The sequence below is a fragment of the Venturia canescens genome, chromosome 3 (assembly GCF_019457755.1).
Source record: "Venturia canescens isolate UGA chromosome 3, ASM1945775v1, whole genome shotgun sequence".
Classification (NCBI taxonomy): domain Eukaryota; kingdom Metazoa; phylum Arthropoda; class Insecta; order Hymenoptera; family Ichneumonidae; genus Venturia; species Venturia canescens.
Genome location: NC_057423.1, coordinates 8,520,719 through 8,538,932, shown reverse-complemented (window position 1 = coordinate 8,538,932; position 18,214 = coordinate 8,520,719). Strand labels below are relative to the sequence as shown.

At 44.5% G+C, this 18,214-nt stretch overlaps 1 long non-coding RNA gene across 1 annotated transcript in view; it reads right to left on the bottom strand.

Annotated features, from left to right (window-relative positions):
* Nucleotides 1-241: 241 nt before the first annotated feature.
* The window catches only part of LOC122408335 (uncharacterized), an 89,480-nt gene continuing 71,507 nt past the window's right edge, over nucleotides 242-18,214 (bottom strand). The window contains exons 3-5 of the long non-coding RNA XR_006260458.1: nucleotides 15,250-15,484; nucleotides 527-594; nucleotides 242-450 (exon numbers count right to left, since the gene is read on the bottom strand). This is a non-coding gene — a long non-coding RNA (uncharacterized lncRNA). The remainder of the gene's footprint in view (nucleotides 451-526; nucleotides 595-15,249; nucleotides 15,485-18,214) is intronic.

Here is an 18,214-nt window from a genome sequence, read left to right as displayed (position 1 = left end):
AAACGTAATCGATAAATTGGCCCCCTTCGTCGATCTACCTGCCTGCACACATGCCCTTTCCTCAACAACCATCTCTCCGCGCCCCCAGTACGAAAGTGCGCTTGCGAGCCATTCGAGAAAGCGATCTGTCCTTATTCTTTAACCTTTTTTTTCATCGGCATGATTCCTTCACTTCCTCGATATAGGTAATAGGTATCAATCATGCGGCATTACGAGGCTACTTAATATGTGACGTAGAAACTTTTGAAGCATAATAAAATTTATTTTTATTACTATCATTTTTATGATTATTATTATTGCTAAAATTCGATGGAGCTCGTCTTCCCTCTTATTTTTCGGGTCCGCTTTTCCGCCTTTCGTTGTCACATTCTCGCAAGGACCTCGCTCCCCCGTTCGATTCTTCCAATCGCCCAGGCTGTGTCTCGTTTCTTCAAGCCGGATCGCATAAACCTGGAAAACGTTGGTGAAAACCATATTTTTAATCGTATTGCAATTGCTCAATGAACACTTCGTACTCTCCAACTACCTGTTTTCCAGCTCGACCAGCTCGGTCCATGCAGCTCTCCAGTCAACGTTGCAGTCCAACCAAATGATCTAAAAAAAACTCCCGAATAATTTCAGCAATCTCCAATTTTGTTCCCTGCCGAATTCGCAATTCGTAGTTTTTCAACCTACTCCAATGACTCGTGAAATTAAAAATTGGTGGATTACGAATTCCGTTGGACTCCAACTTTGCAAACTTCAGCGTCATAATTGACAAGAATCCCAATAAATGCAATTAAGTATCTTCAAAACTCTTAGATAATTCTTCGGTTAAATTAATGAGAATAGTACATTATCTGCGTGGAGTTTCGTATCATAATATCCTTTGTACATAGCCAGTATGGTAGTACGCATAAAAGGTATATAACCAGTATAAAGTATACGCCTCCATATATTACTTAATCCAGATTCTAATCCTACGCTTATCTCTACCGCAGAGATTTCCTATCGGTTTCTGTAGCTCTCTCTCTCTCTTTCCCTCTCAGTGATCTTCCTATTCGACTCTTTCTCTCGCTTTCTCACTTCCCTCTTGCACTTTATCGCGTTCGAACGTGCGCATATCTGGCGTTTTTTTCTTAACTTCAAGTCGAACGTCGAGTACATATATACATAGATATTGGTGGACTTGGAAGAGAGTTGGCTCGGATCGAGGATAGTGTAGGAGTGGAATATACGATGGCACTTTACTCGCCGACCCATTCTATACGATTCCTACGCGTTAGCCAGATAGTGCGTAGATCGCAGATAGATACACAGTCCACGTATAGGCATACTAGGCTCGCATTTAATACGCTCGCGTTCGTGTACGTTTGAACATATACTTATGGATATGGAGGTCCGCGATGGGTTGCACACACGTGGAGGGATAACTTAGACGACGAGAGAAAAGCAGGCGCGCGGGGTAGAATCTCGCGCGCGCGCGCGCGCGCGCGCGGAGGATAGGCTGCGGGATCTCTTCCGCCACCTCGACTCTTCATCCGCCGTTTTCAACTTGGAATACTCGAACACACGTACGAGAGAAGCACACGAGATACGATTATTTATACGTCTGTTAAGAGAATACACGTACTTATGGGGATTTCTGATGCTGCTGCCAGTGGCTAACGGTTGGATACTAACATTTTTTCTCCCTGGACCTCCAACGTTTCGAATCCACCGGGCTCCCATCGAGCTCTCTCTTTTCCTCTCACTTACCACCGGGTACAAATGCTCACAGCTCGTGGAGGAAACCTCGCATCCGTGGCGTCAAATGCGTGGGTGAAATTACTCCTGGCGTTACTCTGAACTTGGCTGGCTTTGATAAGATAGAACTCGCACGTGCCTCTCCCATGTAATACGGATGCCAAACGAAGATGAAGAAAAACACGAGCCTCACCCTCCGTCCAATCGCGTACTCGTTCTATTCGTATTACAACTTCAATATTGTTGGTGTTAACCGATTGGGATTACCATATTGAAATTTACGATCGTAGGTTCAAAAGTGCGAACGATTTTTTTTCCTGAGACAATCTCTTTTGATAGAGTTTTCTTTCACCTGGTTTGGCTAAGCAAACAGAATTTTAGTGATACAATTTAGATAAGGAAAAAATAAACACGAGACTCGTTGAAGGTGTTTGGCTCAATAATCTTTCACACAAGCGAATGAAATCTCTTAACAAGCTTGTGTAAAGCAATATGGATACTTGCTGGTTGGTATTCCTATTTTAACACAATTTTCCGATACTCAAGTAGTAGACTCATAAGTGAAAGAAGTCTCGGTATAGACTTATGAAGGTAAATCAACCAAACTACTTGAATATTGAAGGGATTGAAGTTTTCAGTATATTCACAAAGTTACCTTGGTTGGTCGTATGAAATGAGATAATAGTCATATTCTTGACGATATTTAACTGAAATTGACAACCTTTGTAATCATAAATAAATCCAAGAAGTCATCAGGAACAAGAATGTTGTTTTATTTCATTTCATCACACACACACACACACACACACACACACATGCGCAAAATTAACAAGAAAAGAAAACTTACTGAAACAAAACTCATTTCCATTTTCTTTTCTTTCTCTCCATGTTGCCAATCTCAAAATCAGGTAATCACATTAACTTTCTTCAAACATGTTTAATTTCAAAATTTTTATAAATATTTTTTCATTCTTCTTTATTTTCAAGCTTTTTATATTCCCTGCGTCATGTGAATTTCAGTAGCGTTCAATATGCTTTTTTTTTTCCGTTCACCTCACGAACAAATAGTCGTGGCACGAGAACAAGATTCCCCAAAGATTCTTCTCCCGTGGTACCCAAGATGCGGTTGGAAAATGATGACAGTACGGTTTTGACCCCCCAGTGAACTTTCTCGATTATGTCTTCGCGTGTATTATGCGATTTTTACGCTGCCACATGTTGTGAACGAGAGTGAGCGAGGGACAAGCGAAAGAAGAGCGAGCGAGGAAAAGCGAGAAGGAAAGATGTCTTGAAGCGTTTATGTCCATCGCACGTCCGACCTGTCTTTTACGTTCTATATACCAAGGCCCTATCCTTCCGGACGTGTTTGGGTGACGAAGCCACCAAAAGATCCACAGCCACGACGTTGCAAACTTATACTGGGTGCATACGAATGACATTTTTACTTGGAGCTAGTTTCACCAGGAGAGATTCAAGCTTACAGCTCGAATTACCTCGGAGCATGGGAATTGAGCGATGAAAAGAGGAAATGTTTTCCCTCAAAATACGAGATAAAACAAAACGCTTTTCCGACAAACTCACTCGATTTTTCTTCCTTTCGTATCCCCGAAATCTCGAGAACGAATCCAACGAGGACTGTCAAGTGAGAACAAACAGATAATTCTTGTCACAGTGACCTCTCGACAGTCCCAGCCCGATATTTTCAACTCCCCGATCCTCCGTCGCACTTATTCCCAAATGCCACCTTCCAAATGTGTCCAGTTATCGATATTTTCATCGTGAAATCACGGCTGTGCAGAGCGCGAAGAATAATCGTCGAGAATAACGAACACGAAAGAAACTCGAAGTAGAAACATCCACCGAAGATCAGACACGCGAGGGAGATTAGACAACAATTCTTTACTCCCCGGCGGTAGATGTTTGCTTGAGAAGGCGGAGTTTGAGAAACCGGGAAGATACACATTCCACGATCCGGTTTCCCAATACAAATTGCTACTGTTGTTGGAAAACATATTTGTCGTTCTAGCTCGTACGCGCCCACCATCCATGGCCGTATAAACGTGCGTGCGTGTGTGAATACACGTACGCGGGCTTGTGTACATAAAGTGTAGCTTATAGGACGATGTTCACGGAGACGCTCTCGTTAATCGAAGCGAGTCTCGGAGATGTAGATAGTGGGGAAAGAGGAGAGAAAGAGAAGAAAATAGTAATCCGCGTCGGGGAGATGAGAGAGGCAGAAAGTATCCCGCGGTTGCTCACGGCCCGTGCGCGATCTGTCTCTTAGCTGTACGACGTTAAGGAGCGCAAGGAGAGCGGACGGGGCTCTCTTCGATTGGAGCGTCAGAGAAAGAAGGAGCACTCGTTGCAGTTGGCTCCGCGCGGAGCGCAGCGAGTTTTCTCCTCTCCTTTTTCTCTCTTCCTTTTGAAGGAGGCGCACACGGCGCTTGTATTTCCTAACGTCGCGCGCTTTGACCTCACCTGACCCACGGGAAGGGGCGCCTCTCCTCGCAGCAAGGTCTCTCCCCTCGATGAGATCCCCTCGTATCGCATTCGATAGCCTCATACTCCCGGGACACATTTATAGGCTAAGCGATGTAGTCGATGATCTTCTAACGATTATAACCAACGTTTCGGTCTGTCCTAACATAAAAACGGTTTATTACGAACGCCAGTGAACACCTTGGTGCCCGAGCCTCCCGGAAGGACAAATGGGAATGTAAAACCGCAGCTTTTCACATTGACATTTCTGCTCAGGAATCTCGACACGAATTATCAAAAGGACGAAATTATCATGATCGATGTAAAACTGCTCATAACTCGTGAATTGAGTTATGCGTAGTGATTTAATACAGAACGAAAAAAACTTGGGAATGATACCCCGTCGAAGTGCCTCGTCGCGATGACTGTTTCCCCTCCGTCTCGACGAGTGTGGGTGCCAGAGGAAGGTTCGATGGGAAAAGGATGAAAGATATACACAAGATATATAAAGGGATAAAAGCGTGTGTGTTGGAACGCGGCGCGTTGCCTCCGAGGCAGCAACATCAGGAGCGTCTAAGGAGCGTAGTCTATGCCATTGCCGTGTGTGTATCTCGCATCCTCTCCGTGTTCCCTTGGTTCGCTGGACCAGCATTCGAAGAGTAAAAGAGACGCGGTGTGTGTGAGAGCCGTGCGGGGTCATCCACGGTTCATAATTATTGCCTCGTCGTTCTGCACCCACGCTGCATGGACGCTCCTGTCCTCTCTCCTGCCATCTAATTGGATACTCCAAGTGTAGAGGAGTTCGCGCGGCATCCTTCGTCTCCCCGTTCCCCAGTGCTCTCTGGCTCGCTCGTTTCCACAGACACAGCGAGACAAACTCCGCGTATATCGACGTTGAGATGGAAGAGTGCAAGGCGAAGAGAGGCAAGACGGCAATGATACGAGAATCTGTCGCGAGTGCGCGAAACGATGCGGGAGGAGAAGGAGAGCGAGAGCAGAGAGTGAAAAAGGCAGAAGAGACAAGGCAGCATCACTCGCGGTTGCCCTCGTACAACACACTGCCCAGATTTTGCGCGATCCTCCATCGATTTACGAGTTACGATATTATTTCACGTGAATACTGGGAATCCTCGGAGCACTCGCACGAGCATGTAACCAAGTAAATAAATAAATGAATGAAATAAAAAGAGAGGAGAATGAGTGGTATAAAGAAGTAAGAGAATAAGACGAAAAGATGTCGATGGGATGAGAAAGAACATCGAGAGTACAGGACGAATGTGTACGCCTGGTATTCTCGAAGATAGCAACGAATATCGTAAATCCACTCGATCGTGCCTCCTTGTTATCATTATTCCGCTTATTATTATGATTTTATCATATAACGATGATACGTGTAAACGCACACTTATAAAACGCCGCTCTCGTTTGTATAAATCTTCTTCGTTATTAATTAACCACCCGAGGATTATTGCTAATTGGTCCAGGGGGTCATACACTGTCTATACTTTAATCGTTATACTATATTTAATTAGGAGCTGTCCGTTGAGGCAGGGAGAGAGAGAGAGAGAGAGAGCGAAAGCACCACTACGAAGGGCGAGAGCCTCGAACGCGTAGGTAAGCCATCGTTTTTTTCCAACTTCTTTTTTTCTACATTTTACTCGTGTCGTACGTATAGATACAATAAATATATAAAAAAACGTTTCTCACCCGGACGTTGGGCGTGCTGATCCTCGGAGCACTTTGCGAAAACGTATACAATATTTATGTATATGTGTGTGTGTATATTTCCCTCTCGTCTTCACTCCAATGCTCATCTTTACTCTCTTTTCCTCTCGTTCTCTCTCTATACGTGTGTTTATGTATAATGGAACTACGGTGGTGGTATATAGAGTTTACTATATAAGCGCGGTAAGGTAAGCTAAGGTACGAGTAGATCATTAGCCATGATTTGTTGTCGGGCAGGCTGCCCAATGACCTCCGAGGCCTGAGCGTGAACTCTTTCTCCCTTTCTCTCTCTCGCTCTCTTGGTCCTTCTCTTCTGGCTGCTCCAGAGAAGGGAGTACAGAGAGAACGAGATCTCAGACCCGATGATCTCTCGTACAGGCTGCTATATACCACGAGCATCGACTTTTAACGGAGAGAAAGAGGGAGAGAGAGAGAGAGAGCGCGCGAAGAAAGATAAAGAAGAGTTGAGGAGTCTGCGGAGTCTCTCTCGCGATCTCGTTGCGTCCGAGTAGTATAAATTTCGATGAGTCGAACGAGAAAGATGGAGGGACAGAGAGCGAGAGGAACGGAAGAGTGAAAAAAAATTGATCGTGCTCTCGATACAAGTTAGATAAGCGACGGACCATAATTAAGACGTTCCTTTGACGATTTATCGCTCTTATTGTTCGAGAAAATAGAAAATTCTTGTCAAAACTTAAAAGAAACACATGTATATTTCACTGATCGATCGAGCGGATCTCCAATTGAGAAAGGAGATTTTGAATAAAACACGGAAAGTAACTCTCCTCAATGATGTTCCGAGGCGCGCGATGACGAGGAAAATAAATTCTCGAGGCAAAAGAGAATCGTTCGAACCCACACCCGAATAACGGAAATGCATGAAATTGCTGGAGTGCACAACGCTTAGTAGCAGCGTCAATAACAACACAAGTATAAATATATTTGTGCCGCACAGTTGTAAAAGCATAATGGCAAGAAATATTACGCTTTCATTTAAATATTTATCTACGCATCTTCGCCTCTCTTGCGTAACGGTAAATCCGTCACATTATATTCACTCGCGGCGGGCCATCGCAGTTTTATTCTCGCTAAGCACCGCTCTTCGCAAAGGTGTTGAAGCAATTGGACGGAGAATGGGATACGAGCTGAGACTATGTGACGGGGGCAGGCATCGGGTGAGAGGAAGACGAAGTTGAGTCGAACGGGACCGTAGAGAGTGCGTCGGGATTCCGGTTTCTATTCTCTCTCGAATCTTCGTCCTATTTTGTCTCTCATTATGTACGCGCGTTTACTACGCTTGAGTAATCCCGATGATTGTGCGATTGCTCGTTCCCGCTCGTTCGGACCCGAACTGTTGAGCGTCCTACCGGTCCGCTGGGGCGCGCGAACCAAAAGAAACGACGGAATATTTCGACTCTTCTCTTTTCCACTCAATCTTTTAACGTTAACGTTAACGTTTTAACGATTCGAACTAAAAATAAATCGCGCGTTCCATTCGGGGAGGATAATTGTTGAGAAAAGCTGGAGGTTCGAATGAAAAAAGCAGATTGTACGCAGAGCTCGTTACTCATAAGGAGGGAAAAAGAGGCAGCCAATTTGGACGAATTCAATGAGCAAATTCGCTAATTTGTTTATCAGAGAATACGAAATGAGGGGGAAAAATCGGTTGGAAAAAGCCAATCGGGTTTAGTGCACGGGATGGATATCGTGCCTAATTAAATAAACGGTAAAGAAAGGCTGAAGATCACAGGCTGGTAGACGCGCGCGTTTTCTCATGCGAATGAGGCTCGCCCCCTGCGCCGGCTCCGTGTCGTGCCGATTTTACGCGCAACTTCGCGTCTGGATCACGCGGCAAAGTATCCTCAAAAGTCATACAGATATACAAGAGGAAAGTCCATAGTTATACGCGAGTTCTCTCGTGTCTGGATGCAGAAGAGGAAGCTGCTTGAGAGTACGAAGTGGAAGCAGTCCGAGAGAAAGAGAGAAGGAGAAGGTGGGACGAGGGGGGAGAAAGCCAGGAAAAAAAGAGTTCGGGTATACACGGAGAGTACCCTTTTGCTCGCGATACGCGCTCTCGATGCGCGCGCGGGACCGGAGAGAGCGCATACACAGCATCCAAAGGCGCGCTCGCTCTTCAGTTCGCGGGACGCTGATCTGTGACCCGGATCCTCCCTACCTCAACCCCGATGCGCGCTCGTTTGCCTTCTTCTCTTTCCTATTCTCGTTTTTTTCTTCCTTTCTTTTTTTCGTTTCTCCTCCGCCTTCTCTCTTTCTCTCGTCTTAGTATCGCTGGTCCGTTTCTTCTCGTTCTCTCTCCCTCTCTCTCTCTCTCTCTCTGGATCTTTCTCCATCCTTTTTCCTCTGAAACGAGCGCGCACGCGGTCCGGAACGGTGTCTCGTGCACTTGGATAGACAACGTGTGGGCTCCACACTACTTTATACTCGCGGCCTAAGTTTGAGCAAAGTCTCTTTGTACTTGCACGTATAGAATCAACGACCATCCATACTCGTATTGATTATAAATTGCTCGTTTGTGCGAGCACAGCTTTTCTATGCATGTGTACCAACGCGTACGTATATGCGCATGTGTGTATCCACCTTTGTAGGCAAAACCGTGCTGCACGCACGGTGAATAAAAAATTCGAAGGCTTCACCGGGGCTAAAGATGAGAGAGGCTAAGGAGGAGGAGGAGGAGGAGGAGGAGGAGGTGGAGAAGGAAGTCTTACCGAATACGTAATTCTACGGTCAGGGTTCGAGCAATAATCTGGTTCATTCCACGTGCATACTGTTTTACCTCTCCCCTCCCCTCCCGCTCCTTCTTTCTCCTATTTCTTTACTACTTTTACTTCTCGCGCTCTCTCATCCCTCCCTCTTTCTCACTCCATCTGCGCCTCTTTCCCGTATCGCTAAAGAATCTTCCGCGTCTCGAGCGTTCCTAGCTATGCCGAGGATCTCTGTTATACACGCTGCAATCTCATTCGAGCTTATGCTTTCGCTTCTACCTTCGTCTTTTCCTATCGTGTATATACTCGGGCACGGGCTAGCATCGCTTCGCGAGGGCAAACCCTCGGATACTTGTTTTGTTAAGTATCGGTCTCTCCGCGCGAGCATGAATTCCTCGCCAATCCATCGTCCCAGAATCATTTCACAATATCATGAGCAGGAAATCCCTGAGAGAACGAGCGACAGAGAGAGAGAGAGAGAGAGCCTTCTCGCGCATTTTCTCGGTTATTTTCTTCGACGAGTCTCGCAGATGAGAAACGCGGCCGTCGATGGGACGACACGAAGAAACGTGCCGATTTTATTGTTCCGTCGAGATTTTTTCACCGCTTTTTTCGACACGATCATTTTCAGCAAAATATGCGAAACGGTGATCAAGCGCGGGATTCCTCGAGAGATCGCAATTTAATTTCACCACATTTCGTTCGGTACAAATGACGCTGAAAATTATTCTCACGATGATCTATAGCCGGGAGCGAGAATATACGCGATTTTATAACAAGAGGGACGTTGGTCAGAGTTCATCCGGTAATCTGGTTCATTCGATGGGATATTATCGAGCACGACGATGGGACGCTTCGTGCGGAGAAAGACTCCTGTGTATATCGTGCGACGGAATCGACCTCGTACCTCCGACTTCTTCGGACCGGGTTCCCCACGATTGCATCGATCCGGCTAACGAACAAAAGGGCAGAAATTTAACGAACCAACAGTGTCCGATAGGGAGTCTCCGGAGCCCCGGTATTTCCGACACTCTCGCATATTATGCGTGCGTCCCTGATCGAACGGTACAACAACGAGGGATCTCGGCCTCGAGGCAAAATCTCCAACGAAGGGAGGATCATGAGTCACGAGATTAGAGTCGATCCATATTTATACCGGGGGATACGAAAAAAACGGTAATAAAAAAAATAAATAAATAAAATAACAAAAGTGCGGTTTGTTAAAGTCGCACGAAGAGCGAAGAACGTGAGAGTGTTTCGTGACGGTGAATTTCATTTTTCAAAATAAAACTACCATTCCACGGCTCCATTCGATGGGCACCAATTATTTTTTACACTTATCAAAATATTCATAAGTGAAAATAAAAATCAATTCCCTCCACCGTAGCAAACACCGCGTCGATTATTTTTCTCCCCTCGTCCTTTTCCCACAAGCTTATCCAACTGACTAAGCACGCGTATATTAAAAATAATTCTTACTGGGTCTCGGGTATGTATGAAACATGTACCGAGAAGATAAGCCGTGATAAGATGCACTTCGATTCTCTTGTTACCACCAACCGGTCAGAGTTGAGCCCTTATCTTTATAGGCCGATGTGCAATAATTGGCATATCTATAGATATACACACTTGGACCTGCTCGTATATGCGTGTAGGTGCCCATAGGAAAACGAACGTATCTCGAAGTCCGCATCCTCCACCCAAGGTTTTGATAGACGAAGCAACGTTTCTGAATCTGGTTGTACGAGCACAGGATCTTCGTGGTCTGAGAAACATGGCATTTGCTTTAGGATTCTGTACAAGGACGATCGCTAAATGTTTCCTCTCTGGCGTGTAGACCAATAACGAGCAACATCTAATATCCTCGATGAAGGAACGCGACCGGTAGCCCGTCCCATGGCTTTCGGAGTGTATCGATAACAACCCAGGCAAGGAAGAGAGAGCGGCGAGGGGGGGAGCGAGCAGCAGAAGTTGACTATCACGACTCCTTAGATCTCTCGTGCTGTATATGCACAGCACCAAAGCACTAGAGAGCATGTACGGCAAACCGTGAAGTCCTTTCGAGAAGCTATCCTTTGACAACGAGATATCCTTAGTAAAGGTAGACATACGAGTACCCCATTGTCGGTTCCTTATCAAAATTCGCTACCGTGGAGACCACGAGATATGATAAGGTGAAATAATCCGGTCGAGGAAGACGAAGACGTTAGTAAAAGTTCCATTATTTCTCTGCTCGATATTCGAATGGCTATTTCGATAAAATGGCTTCGCAGAATCGCTGGAAGGGGCTTCGTCCGATGAAATAAGGCGGCGATAATTTTCTTTGGTATGATGAGCGAGTAATGAACCGGCACCGCATCTAATACTCCGTGTAAAAAGGTACGAAGAAAATATAGTTTTGGCGATGAGTAAGGAAGGCAAAGGGCGATTGGAAAAGTGGTCGAATGGACGTTACACACTTATCGATTTTGTGGGAATCCGGGAGGCAACCTACTCCGGGAGGTAAGAACGTTGGGAAGGAGTCTGTAGGTACAGCAAGGTTAGCGAATATAGGACGGTTATAAATGAGGCAAGCAATTTCCAAGTTGGCAACTTGACGAAGCCTTGCAGGACTAGCTTCGTGTCGAAATGTATATACTTTTGAAAGGTGTGTGCGAGAGAGCGAGAGAGCGAGAGAGAGAGGAAGGAAGAGAAGCTCCAAGGCGTTTTCGCCCAGGGTTGAACGTCGTCTTTGGACGAGATATACTCTCGGCCCTGATGCTGCAGAACTCGGCGGTTGACGTGCACGGCTAGGTGAAAGCATCAACCCCCGTATTGCTCCGGACGTAGTAATAGGGGCGGAGGGGAAACGTAAACGAGAGATGGGGAATAGAAGATGGAGGAGCAGGTTCGTGGGAGAAGGTTGTGCGACTGACTAGACGAGGTGGGCAATATGGCGGCGATTAATGGCCTTAGTTACCGCCACCCCTAGCGATAGCCTCTCGAAGCATCTCTCTCCCTTCGTCCATCTCCGACAGCCTCCTTTAGGAGGAAACCTGTCTTTCAGTCTCACTCTCTCCAGCAGCGAGAAGGACCAAAGCTCCTATCTGTCCCGCCTGTCCTAAACCACCTGCGATATAGCGCACCATTTGTCTCTGTATTGTGTACATTTAACACTGTATATAGATTTCGTATCTGCAGATGAAACGTCCCAAGACGCTCACAGTGTCAGCTGCTTCTGCTCTTGCTCCGTTTCTATCGATGATTTCTCCGCGTCTGTGTATATACGAGCTATAACTAGCTATATCCATGGACCCCGGGTTTGTGTAAAATTGGCCTGCACGAGCAAAGTCATACAAACGTTCGATTTCCATCAGATTTAATTGCTATTTCGCGAGTGCTCCATCCTGCGGGTTGATCGTTCATATTTTTGGCCCAAACATTAATCGAATTAAGGCAGCGGGTCATTTATTGATAAACTCATTACAAAAAAGCCAATTCCACTTAGCTTTCAAATCAATTTTCATTACGAGTCATCTTCATCGAGGACACGTCTGACATGCAACTCTCCAAGTAATACAGGACGACTCCATTTTCTCATGTCCCTAAAATTCAACGGATAACTGATAACAGCCAACATATGGAATGCAAATGTTTTTTTTTTACTTTTTTTTCGTACTATTCTTCCGACGAGAAACATTATGCACATATTTTTTTTTATTTTCATTCTTCTTCCGTATTGTAGGTTTTTTGGTATTTGCTATTTTTAGGAAAAAATCTCACCGGACCTCGTGTATTATTTTGACAAAAGAAAACGAGCCGACACACAAACGTGGTTCGAGATGCGGAGCCACGAGAGAAACTCGATGACAAAAGACGAAATACGTGGAGAGTATAGGACCCTCGTATTTTACTCGGTATATGTCTAGTCCCCGTAATATACACTCATACCGCCGATTATATTCTCGTACTTTGCGGAGGATCACAATCTCCACCCATAGCTCGTAATAAATATAAAAGTCTGGACGAACTGTGCTCGGCGAGGGGGAGCGAGAGAGAAAAGACGAGAGACGAAATGGCCACAGGGGTAGCAGGGGTCCCTAGTCACTGTTGGATATAGGGTGCCAGTATATTATTTGGCGGGATTCCAGCCGCTCGTGAGGCTCACTCCATGTTTTTCATCTTAGCACTCCGTTTTCGTATTTTATCCATATATACTATACATAGTTATGCTCCTTCAATCTCTGTCCCTCTTCAGCTCCTCTCTCTTACTCTCTGTCTGTCTGTCTCTCTCTCTCTCTCTTACTCTCTGTCTGTCTGTCTCTCTCTCTCTCTCTCTCTCTCTCTCTCTCTCTCTCTCTCTCTCTCTCTCTCTCTCTCTCTCTCTCTCTCTCTCTATCTCGGACCGTCAACGAACAAAAGCCGAATCCACACTTTTTTATTATTATTCTCGATACACATGTGTGAAAGGCTTTGCCTCTTTCGAAATCCCCTCGTGTATCATAGTGCAAAAATGTACGAAATATTGGAATTGAAATAGAAAAATGACTCGCGAAAGGATGAGCCGAAGGAAGCGATTCTCGTTCTCTCTCGAATATTCGGTGCTCGAATTAATGACTCACGGAGCACGAGACAAAGTTTGTGGCTTGCTAATTCTGGCTCACTTTCCACTGTCGAGGAAGAAAAAACTTGAAGAATTTAAACGAGATATATATGTGAATATCGAGGAGTTGGCAGTGCTTGAAAAGAGGGATAAACAGGATTAATATGAAAAATAATTTTTCTAGTTACTCTCAAGAGAACTCAGTCAAGAGTTTATACAGAGTCAACGTGCATTAGTCAAAGTTATGTGCAAGAGTGTATATGGAAGGGTGTTCTTGCTAGTTTTCCGGGTTCACGCGTGACGTGAATCGCTCCTTGCTCCCTTTCTCGCTTCATCCAGCAGTGCGCGCGGGTACAGAAACGTATAAATTTCTATACGCGCGCGCACGTATATCTATGGGCTAAAAAGATATGGAAGGTACCCAAGACATCGAGCCAGAAGCATCACGTCGTGCCGTAAACTCTTGGCGATCTATGCGTACATTTCTCTCAGGAATATATACGTGTATATGTAATGCAGCATGAACAACATGCATACGAAAAGGTGGATCGAGGATAGACGGAGCATAAATACTCGCGGGAGGAGAGTTTCCACGGAGCGAAGCAAGTGCAAAGCACACGCAGCCGCCGCGTCGTATGAATCCGACTCTAAAAATCCCTAAAATTCGCAACCTTCAATTTTCGTAAAACTAAAACAGGCCTTGAGCCAAAATTCTAAGCCGTTTCGTCAGCTCTTCAAACTCGAAGCACGAACCCATCAACCAAACACTTTCAACAAAATTTCTTCAACTCCGAATGAACACGAGAAAATATAAAAAACGAGTGTCGAGTTCGTCAATTTTTAAAAACCCGATCAACTCGAACGACGAAAGTTACTGAAGCCAAGGACAAATCTTCAGGATTACTAATCGACGAAAAAAATCAATCCGAGTTGTTATTTTGCCTCTAACTCGTACAGTAGAAAGGAGTAAAAGCACAGTAGTCAAAGGAAACTCAACCTGGGCGACACACGGTCCAGGTTTCGCTTTATATGGCGGATATACGTACGCGAGAGGTGCGTGGGAACTGGAGCATTCTCCGTGTACACACGGTGAACTGCGACGCTGACTCAAAGCACTAGATAAGCGAATTATATGTACGTATATATGTGTACACATATTTTATAGCAGTTTATGCAATTTACGTTGTGTATAGTATATTGTACAGGATGCAGAGAGTACGCGAAGAGTAAGATGCGGCGGGCACGTGGACTCGTACGAGACACCCTTTCGTTCGATATAAATCACTTGGTAAGCGAAGTACCGAGGATACGGGACAGATTTTCTCATGCTGCGAGATGGGCCCACCGGATGAGCTTTTTTTCTCGGCTCGCGGCTACCGAATAGAGTTTTAGTAGCTGCCCTTAAATCCGTGTCATAAGCTAAAGCTACCTTTACGAATTCAATAAGGCGACAACGAATTCATCGATATCTTTGGTTCCGGATGCTGTTATAGTTGGTAATCAAGAAACGTCAAAATGTATATCGAGAATGAAATAAAACTTGGATGACGATTCCCTGGAATTCTTCGGGACTGAGGAGCCAACACGAATTGGTGCAGAAAAATTGGTGCATCAGAGAATTCGAAAAAAAAACCGTTTACGTCCCCTTTGTTCGCGGCTATTAAAAAAAAGAAGCCACGGAACAAATTTTTACGAGGCTCCACCTTGATGCAACGAGAAAAATGTTGTTTTTTCTTCTTTCCATGTTAAAAAAAAATCAGCTTGCAGCGAGTCAAGGCATATCCGGTAAAGGGGAAAAAAAAGTATATTATATAGGAACGAGCATCAGCAGCAACCTGCGTTATTATGAGCCTCGAAAACATTTATTAACGCGAGAGAGAGGCGAACGTGAGCGGGTGGCGCGAGAGTAAATGCGGGAGGGTGCTGCTTGCACACACGGGCTTACGTTATGCGCACAATCTTCATATCTATATATATACATGAGCTTATGTATGTGTGTATATAAATAGGTAATACCTGTACTTCGGTGTTGGCAAAGCTGTGCGAAGGAAAATGCCGACACCGCGCGCGGCAGATCGTCTTATCGCGATGCACGAAGCGTAATGATAATAAACCACAACCGTTGCTCTGCGAGGGTGGCGGTGGCTGCGGTGGCTCGTCCCATAGACACCAGCGAGAGATTTCTCAAATATATATGTGGATAGATAGATACGTAGACATATATAAGGGACATTCCGCGTGACCTGAAACACTGAATAAAAAATGATTATACTCCAAAAATGTTCAACTCATAAGACTGCCATGTGACAACAATTTTTATACTGTTTTTCTGCCACTGGGTTGAATTTTCTCTTGCACAGATTAGCTCGTAACCAAATAAATGATTTTCTCTAATCTGATCACATGACCATGCATCTGGGACAAAATATCAAAAAAAATGGTCATTCTTTTGTGAGGATGATTTGAAATAGCTGCGACGTCACGAAACCGGGATTTTCACGGATAGCTGAGTGCAGCAGGCCTCGCGATTGCTGCTTCTTTTATTTTAATACTTGGGGTCGAGACGGTACCGCGCATCTCTTGATACAAATGAGTGTCGAAACGTGACAGCAGCCACAGTGCGGATTCGAACGCACGATTGATGCAATGTCCAGGATATTATTGCTCGTCGGAACATTTCGGCACGGTTTACTTCGTCTCAGGACATAAGGGACTCGTCACCTTTCAATCTTCAATGGAGAGCCACCTTAAACGTCTTAATTTGCAGTTCAACAAAACTAATCAAAATTGGCATAAATTTTTATTTATCTCACTGGACTCGTAGTTACAACCGAATTTGAAATTACTTGGTAAACAGAATAAACACTTCAAATATGGAGGAGCGCGTGATGAGAATTCATAAGTATATTCGATGACAGAATTCTGTTTTCAGTCAACTGCCATAGATCGGTCCATTTTAATGGGAGAAGACCGTACGCAGCGAAGTCGTTATTCATTTCGTCTTTACTACCATTTCGCTCGGTCCGATGAGCTGAACAAACGGGCCGGAATAACCGGAGGAAAAAAAAACAGTTTGAATATTCGAAACCGGAGAAACGCTCTTGATTTTTTGGACGAATCTTCCTAAAAGTTGCGAGCCTCACTATCAGTTGGGAAGCCCTCCTTCGGTTTCTGTCACCAGAAATCAGTGTGGCGAACGAGCACGTTGCAGTGTACACACGTACACGTGAACAGTAGATACAGTATAATATAACGTTACGCCGAGAAAAGCAAGAAGGCATATGTGTATATAATCGCGGGAGCAGAGAGCACTTTACCGCGAGAATCTGCGCTTCGTGGCCACATTTGTCACTGATGAGAGCATCTCTTCCCCTCTCCTTCTTTCTCTCTTGCTGCCTAACGTATTACAGGCTGTACACAGCCCGTAATGCACGCTTGTTACACCACATTTTCTATCCTCTTTCGTACACACCTATAAACCAGAGTTCTCTAATGTGTGCTTCAACTGTTTTACACTGCGAGATGAAGCGTTTATACGTAATACTCTTATTATCTTTATTATCGATGTTATATTATTATTATTATTATTATTATTACTGTAACTATGCGGGAGCAGCAATTTTGGTGTAAAATATGCGGCAAGTTCGATGTTGCGAATACGAGAAAAAGAGAGCGAGGAGCGAGGAGATAAAAAGGAGGAAAGGAATGCAAAGGAAAATGCACGTGTTCACGCTGACACGAGTGAGATGCCTATCTTCTCCTATATTTATATATTCATTTGCAATGATAATAATAATAATCGTGGATGCGTACGAAGCAGTAGCTGTGCAGGTATTCTCACATGTTTTGCCATCTCCCCAGCACAGGCAAATTTCATCTATCTCAACGATAGACGGTGCGTTATACGATGCGTTAACAAATGGTTCGGCAAAGCCGCGCTAAAGAGAGGCAGATTTCGCACGTGTCGTACGTTTGTACCTGCACTTTATGGGAAACTGCATAATAACATCGTGCAAAACCCTTCGTCGACGAGCACTTTACTAGTTTCTCAAGGAGAGAGATCATTTAGAATTGTGGATTAAAGTGGACCGTTCAGGCATTTGGGATTTTGCAAAAATTATCATTTCTCTACCCATTTAGAAAGGCTCGACTTTTTTTGAGGACTTCTCCCGAATTTCAAAGACCGGAAAGATCGATTGTCGTCTATGGGACATTAATTTTTTTTATACCATAATAATATAAAAATCTACGTTGATATTCGAAAAGCAAAATCATCGCAACTCTTTATTGACATTAATAAAATGTAGATGCGTCTAAAAGAAAGGCTTTTGATTAAAAATGTATGGAAATGGAACAAACGAATATTACTTTATGTGGATAGAGGGTGAAAAAGAAGCGAGAAGAATCCTAATGATGTAATAATGGTGGGATTATACATATATATATATATGCAGAAGTTCATGTGGAGCGATGGTATAAGCAACAGTTGTCCAAGCCGGAATACCGAGAGGAGGATGGGAGAAGAGAAGCGCCAGAGAAAAAGAGAGAGAAAAATAAAGGGGGGTACGAGAAGGGGGGGGGGGCGATAAAACGAGTGAGTGCAAGAGTTATGCGCATATGTGTAATGGGCAACGCATGAGCGCGAAAAAGAGCTCTCGAGAGGCGAAAAGAAAAAAGAGAAAGAGAGATTGAGGGTGAGAGAGATGCGAATTGAGCGCAAAGCGGCGGGACCCTCTCTCGGTGGCTGCTGCTGCTGCTGCTGCTGCTATGAGAGCTGATCCTGAGAAGGTGGAAATTTATGCGACACCGATAAAATATACACGTGACACTTAACACTCTCGCGCACATTTGTAATGTATTTATTTATCCATATAACATGCCCTATACATCGTTTATTTACGATATTGCTTCTCTCGTCGTAATACGCTGATGGAATTGGTGTGTAAGTGTTTATTTCATTATTATTTTAATAATCGTCATG